The sequence below is a fragment of the Triticum aestivum genome, chromosome 1B, assembly GCF_018294505.1.
Source record: "Triticum aestivum cultivar Chinese Spring chromosome 1B, IWGSC CS RefSeq v2.1, whole genome shotgun sequence".
NCBI classification, from domain to species: Eukaryota; Viridiplantae; Streptophyta; class Magnoliopsida; order Poales; family Poaceae; genus Triticum; species Triticum aestivum.
The window spans coordinates 596,495,604-596,502,693 of NC_057795.1; the positions used below are offsets into that span (position 1 = coordinate 596,495,604).

General features: G+C 44.3%; 1 long non-coding RNA gene across 5 annotated transcripts; it reads right to left on the reverse strand.

The window, feature by feature from the left end:
- Positions 1-121: 121 nt before the first annotated feature.
- On the reverse strand, positions 122-5,737 carry LOC123141162 (uncharacterized). Of its 5 annotated transcripts, XR_006470189.1 has the most exons (9): positions 2,720-5,737; positions 2,513-2,592; positions 1,430-1,466; positions 1,174-1,269; positions 996-1,034; positions 811-896; positions 574-593; positions 437-497; positions 122-350 (listed from the first exon to the last, which is right to left on the reverse strand). It is a non-coding gene; the product is annotated as an uncharacterized lncRNA (long non-coding RNA). The 5 variants fall into 5 exon arrangements; XR_006470193.1 differs by lacking the exon at positions 1,430-1,466 and having other exon boundaries at positions 2,720-5,736; XR_006470195.1 differs by lacking the exon at positions 1,430-1,466 and having other exon boundaries at positions 1,174-1,284; positions 2,720-5,736.
- Between the last annotated feature and the right edge of the window lie 1,353 nt (positions 5,738-7,090).

A 7,090-nucleotide genomic window follows, 5' to 3' on the forward strand; every position in this document is an offset into this window, starting at 1 on the left:
GTCAGAAATACACAGACAGAGTCACACACACACAGTCAGTCACACACAAGAGATAGAAAGGGCACAAACATAAATTCAAAAACTAAGTGTAAGACCCATGATGTAAGTTGTTTGGCAGTACCTTCCAGGAAGAACTTCTGCTATTTCTGCTCATTTATTCCCATATACCTGATGACATTAATCAGTGCATGTTCCTCCTCAGTAGTCCAAGCATCATTCCATATGTTTGGATTCAGATGATTGTGCCAGCTAAGATGTTTGTATGAATTCAAAATTCAGCTTCATATTAGCAACTGCATCACCCAGACCAAAATAGCAGCCATAACTTGATTGAAGAATAGAGCAACCGTCTGCAGAAAGAAGAACAACATAGTTAGCATGGACTGCGAATAGAGAAAGAGACGCCAAGAAATAACAAGTTACTCAAGGCAATTACCTGTTTCATTAGCGATTGGAGGAAGTCCACCGACGTAAACACGCCGAGCATGCCGAGCAGCCTAAGAAAAGAGTGGTCAGACATATGCATCACAGAACAAGAAAAATCTCAAGCACAAAAAAATAATTCAAGCATACCTGCTGTGTCAAGGCAGTGGCTGCATAGCAAGTGGATTGATGCAAAGGGAAGAAAGAATTAGAAAGTAATAACAGAACATTTAATAGTAAAGCTTGATAGATCACAAGTGGGTTCATTCTGCCATCACCAAATAAACTGCAAATCAGAGTGAATCTGGTCGCGTTGTGATGACAGAATGGACTATCCATGATTTGAGTAATAGCTACACTGAATCATAAAAGGAGCACAATAGTCACCTGTCCTAGGGCGGATACATTGAACATGTTCGGGAGCATGTTTGGAAACATCCCAGGATCAGCAGCAAGAAGTTCTGGTAGCTGACCTGTAATGCATCAACAGAGAATTGTTAATGATATGAATTATTTACCAGTTAGTTCTTTATGTAACCAATGTGTTTGTGAGTTAGCAATCAAAAGAATACCTCTCCCGGCATTGCTTACCTATACGTCCAGGTAGTGACCTGCAATGAGATCATTTTGTCAGTCCATAAGGTCAATAATTTGGTCATCTTCCTGTAGAAAAAATATCATAATAAATATAACTATAAAATGTGCGGAATCTTTTTTTTCTCGAGCAAAGTCAGGAGTGCAATGACAAACCTCTCAAGTCCAAGGATCTTTGATGAGTTCAGTGTTAAAGAACCTTCTGCCATGGATGTAAACATTGCACCTCTATCCTATCCGGAAATAATTCAGCTGCATAGGTAGATACTGAAACAATATGTGAGCTCACCACACTTGCATATATAGAACAATGTCCAAAGAAGCATGGTATTACTATATAACTAGCTAAAATGTGGGATATGCATAAATATTGTGTACAAAATTGGAAGGAGTTAAATTCGAGAGGGGTTACCATACAAACACAGACCAGGTTGATGAGTGATCCACGACTTCAGTTCAAACACAAGCACACCATCAGAACCATAACAAATCAAATTAGCCATCATGAAAACCTCCATCCACCCTGGATTCTACGTATACATCACTCTGAGCATAAACATCATACTTGTGGCAGGAAAATATACAACAATGCATTGAGGAGTGTCCAAAGGGCAATGATACTACCAACTACAGAGGTATGTAGGTCATAAAATTACATGCCCATGACCTTATAGAAATTTCCATGCATTATCAGGTGCCAATAGGTAGTTATGAAGCGCTTGCACAATGACACACAGTCACAGTCAACACACACATACATACATACACACAGTCACATCAATACACAGTCATAGTCATAAAATGACACACAGACACAGTCAACACATGCACAAACACAATGGAGCACTTGCACACAAGAAACGGACAAACAAAGACACACACACACACACACATACACACAGTCACATCAATAGACAGTCACAGTCATAAAATGACACACATACACAGTCAACACACGCACAAACACAATGGAGCGCTTGCACACAAGAAACAGACAAAGAAACACACACAATCAGTCACACACACAAACAATCAGTCACACAGAGTCACACAGACACAATGGAGTGCTTGCACACAAGAAACAGACATAGATAGGATGAAACTAATCAAAGACATGAGAAAAAGTAAAGTATTTGTTCAAGCTTCCCGTTCAGAACCTTCAACTCTGCATTATTTTAGTTCTTCAATTCCAAACCTCTCTCTGCATTACCCAACTACAAGCCAGGAGGCCACTACTGTTATATAAACAAAGACAAGTGTAAGAGAGCCAGAGAGCAAATTGTATTTTGTGTCGCAAGATGAACCTAAAGAACTCACCAGGAAAATACTCAAATTAACAGATCAAGTGAATCATGGAGAACATTATGTAGAATAGTAGTCCAACAAATCCAAAACAATTCAAATATATATGCAGATAATCAGAGCTCATGTACATGCAAACCTTTCCCTCCCATAAGGTGATAAATCTGCAAGCTGAAGATCAAAATTCGATTACCTTAGTTGGTAAAACAGAAAGCGATAGGAACCCTGAGCAGTCCTTGGCATACTATCAGCATACTATCAGAATTATCGGTCCTGGAAAGAGCAACATACTATCAGCATGAATACATAATCTTGTGAAGTGAACAAGGAAAACATGGCTAAATAAGCGTTTTGGGACTACAGGCATTAGCATCACAAAATGTAGAAAACATAAATATACCTGCGCTGTAAGCAAACCCTACCCATCAGTGTCCTTAGCAAAACAAGCTGAAGAGCAAATGTGACATTTGTCTATATCCTACCTGAAATACTTAGAAAAGCATTATTCCAGTGAATGGACAGCAGTAATATACAAAAAAAGAATATGCTATCCACATAAGACATAATGAAACACAGATATCACAAAAATGTACTGTCAAACACCACGGTATACATGATTATTATGATAAAAAAAGGAACAAAAACAGGGAAAAGGATGCTGTGATGAGCGAGTGAGATATATAAGATAGGCATGAGATGCATTGGATGCCAAATCGGCCACACAAAGGAGTGGAAGCCAAGTAAGTGTTACAAGAGTCAAACTTTTCTGCTCAGCCCATGCTGCCTATCATCATCTATCAGCAGGAGAGAAGCCTGACCAGCGCACGTCTCTGGATCCCTGCCTGCTCAAAACGGCCTAAATGGTTTGCATACCTGAACACATCCCCATATATGGGGAGACGACATTGGAACACAAGCAAAGCATGAATAAGAAACCAATTGGACAGACCATATAAGCAGTAACACAATCAGAATCACGCCATCCAAGTAGTCAAACACAGTCACACACAGATAATGGAGCACTTGCACACATGAAACAGACAAAGAAACATACATAGATAGGGGCACATCACACACACACACACACACACGCACAATTAGACACACAGTGGAGCACTTGCACACAAGAAACACACAAAGAAACAGACATACATAGATAATGGAGCACTTGCACACATGAAACAGACAAAGAAACATACATAGATAGGGGCATATCACACACACACACACAGTCAGACACACAGTCAAGACACACACAGTGGAGCACTTGCACACAAGAAACACACAAAGAAACAAACATAGATAGGGTTACAAACAGAAAGCTAATACATGCAAGACCGAAGTAAACTCAGAAAGCTATAAAGAAGTTCCAGAAACTGAATGAGTTAACTGATTTCTGTAGAAGGGTGAGGGTAATTCAAATCTTCATTCCTGAAAACAGGAAGCTAGTTGGATCATCATCACTACAACACTACCCACAAGTTTGTAGGCACAGAGACACATGCTTATTCGTGTCACAAAGTCTAGGCAAAGCAAGAAAAGCATTATTTCAGTGACTGGACAACAGTAATTGATATTATATCTCATTCATAATTGAGTCAGTGAACCTCAAAAGGGAACAAAGAACAGTAGAAATGTATTGTCAAACACCACGGTAAATGATTATGATAAGAAAAATTGACAGCATGAATGTTCATGCACACGCAAAACAAATACCACTTACGAACAAAATCTACTTGCGCTGAACATAAACTAAATTAAAAAAAATAGAAGATTTACACTATATTAGGTCACAACCAGGTTATAAACAAACATAGCATAAAATCTATATGCAATCCAAATCCTAATCACGCCCAGGCTTCCCAAGTGCATGGCTTACATAGCAACAAATACAGAAGTACAAACTGGATGCTCCAAGTTGATGCCATAAAATTTATCAGGACAAACAAAAGGGACGTGACAAAAGTGAGCAGCATTGATAAAGAACATGTGATGAACGTGCTTTCACAGATAAAGAAATTCTGGAGTTATGCTCACAGCCGAATTATATGCCCAGGTGTGCAATGACAAAATTCTGGAGTTATGCTGTGCAATCTAGAACGAAGTCTAAAGACTAGCAGCACCTCATCTAGTACTCCTGTATGAAAAATGGAAATAGCAACACGAGGAATAAAAGAAGGAAACCTTGTCCTACAGTAGCAGCAGCAGGTGTTCAATTAGTCAAGCAGCAAGCCACATGATTTGCACCCCTGAACACACATCAGCATATATGGGAACATAAGCAAAGCATGATAGGAAGTAACCAACCAATTGAAAAGAACTGAAGCAGTAACACTAACACCCATCGGAACAACCGTAACGAATCACCCCTGCATCCAGGATGAGAGCACGCACGCCTGACGAGAGTGAAACAAGCTAGCTGGTACTACAATCAGAATCGACAGAGGAACCAGAGTATCAAAGGGCATGACCCGGCGTACCAACACGAACAAGCTACTAGCCGTTTGAGATCTGAAAAACAACCGACGAACAAGCGGTCTGAACTAGCACGACAAGCTGACAACTGCTCTCTGCCTCTCCATCTCCGTCCGCAACCCAATTTCAAAACCAAGACCCGACCGTTCCTGTAACGCTCGCGCCGACACGAACACGAAGAAACGCAGGATCCAAAGCGTCTCTCAGACAACAGAAGCGCACGCAGAAATTTCTCAATCGCAAACCAGACGGACGGAGACCCTCGACGAGGCGGACCAAGAACGTGCGAGCGCGTCAGGGGCAACGGCTAGGACGAGCAAAAACGGGCGACGGCGAGGACGAGCAGAATCAAATCAGAAGCGAGCGACTCTAAACTGACGACGGCGGGGACGAGCACAATCAACTCGGGAGCGGTTCTAAACTGACGGATTCAGCGCGAGAACGAGCAAAATCAAATCAGGTGGGGTTCTCTAGCTATCTAAACCGGCGACGGCGAGCAAAACCAAATCCGGACGCGACTCTGAACGGACAAATCGACCGAGGACGAGCAAAATGCAATCCAGACGCGATTCTAAACGGACAAATCGATCGAGGAGGGCGAGCAAGATGAAACCCGGCTCGAGTAGGGCAGACGCACGGCCCGGACGAAGGGTGGAGGAGAAGTGGACCGGCCGGAGCGCGGCGGGGACGCCGGAGGAGAGAGGCACCGCCCAGACGAAGAGGAGGAGGAGCTGACCGGGCAGAGCGCGGCGAGGAGGAGGAAGGCATGGCACGGGCGAAGCGAGGAGTAGGAGGAGCGGGCCGGCCAAAGGGCGCGCCTTTATAGCCGGGGGCAGAGGCGGTGGCGGCAGCCGGAGCCTTGTCCTTCGCCGAGGTGCGCGTGGCGTGGCGGCGGAAATAAAAGGAAAGTGGAGCTGTGGGTTCGTGATGGATGGAAGGATCCAGAGCGGGCAGGGGCAGGGGTAGGCATCAATGCGAGGTCGGCTGCTGTGCGGTGCTTCCGTCTCGAATTGGGGGCGGACAGGGGAATTTTTTTTTTGAACATCGACAGGGGAATTTCTTACCGTTGCAGTGCCCACCCACGCCGTGTCTTGGAAATGTTTTTTTGGTATTCTCAAAAAAAAAATTGTCTTTTTAGTACAGGTCATGGCATACCATACCATATTAGGCCACCTCAAACGCTGACCACATATGAATACGTATCTATCCTCACACGTTGACATTGATACGGAGCCGGTGGTCCAACCATGTCCGCGTACATTTCAAAGCTTATTTAAACAAACCCGATGAAATACATGTAAATTGAACGATTTTCATCTAAATCGGACGTTTTTTTATGTTACTGGCATATTTCGTTAAAAAAACGACCGGACCTAAACTTAGTCTAAATCTAATGTGGCGCACATCCTTCGGGTCCTTATTCTTCCCTTCCGAGCCCATGTCGGACGGCTGCGTCCATGTCCGACGGCGAGCTGAGCCACGCGGAGTGAAAGTGCGGCCGTCGATGAGCAAGAGTAGAACATGGGACACAGACCGTCTCACGATACTCGAGGCCTCACCGCCTCCCACGCCCTACTGCTCCTCGTCGGAGTCTGCAACATGTCCGTCACCGGTTCATGTGAGATCGATGATGGACATGGACAAACATGCCTCTCATGGAATCGGCACCCTTGAAACTTCATTGGCGGCGCGAAGGGTGCGCGGCTGCCGACATTTTCGTCCGTGATCGCCTGTGCCGCCTCCGCATTCGACTGTGTCTTGATCGTGTTGCAGGTGGCGTGAGCGCGCGTGGCCTTGTACAACACCCGTTGCTCGGTGATGAAGTTGGGGTTCTCCATGGCCTTGGCCGCCTCAGCCTACTCGCTCACGAGTTTAGCCTTTCGTCAGCCGATGCTGCTTGAGGGGGGGAGAAGTTGTCCCCTGTTCCTCCTGCGCCTGCCGGAACCCTGACATTGACTGTGGCGCCGGCTGCTGCTCCGCCATGGCATACTTGAAGTGTGCCTACGCATGCTCCATGGTCAAGCCGGCATGGAACAGGGCAGGCCGGGGCGCTAACTCGTCGTCGGAGGCTGTCTCCATCTCGGGTCTGATGGAAATATGCCCTAAAGGCAATAATAAAATGGTTATTATTATATTTCCTTAATCATGATAAAGGTTTATTATTCATGCTAGAATTGTATTGACCGGAAACTTAAATACATGTGTGGATACATAAACAAATATCGTGTCCCTAGTAATCCTCTACTAGACTAGCTTGTTGATCAACGATGATTAAGGTTTCCTAACCATAGACATG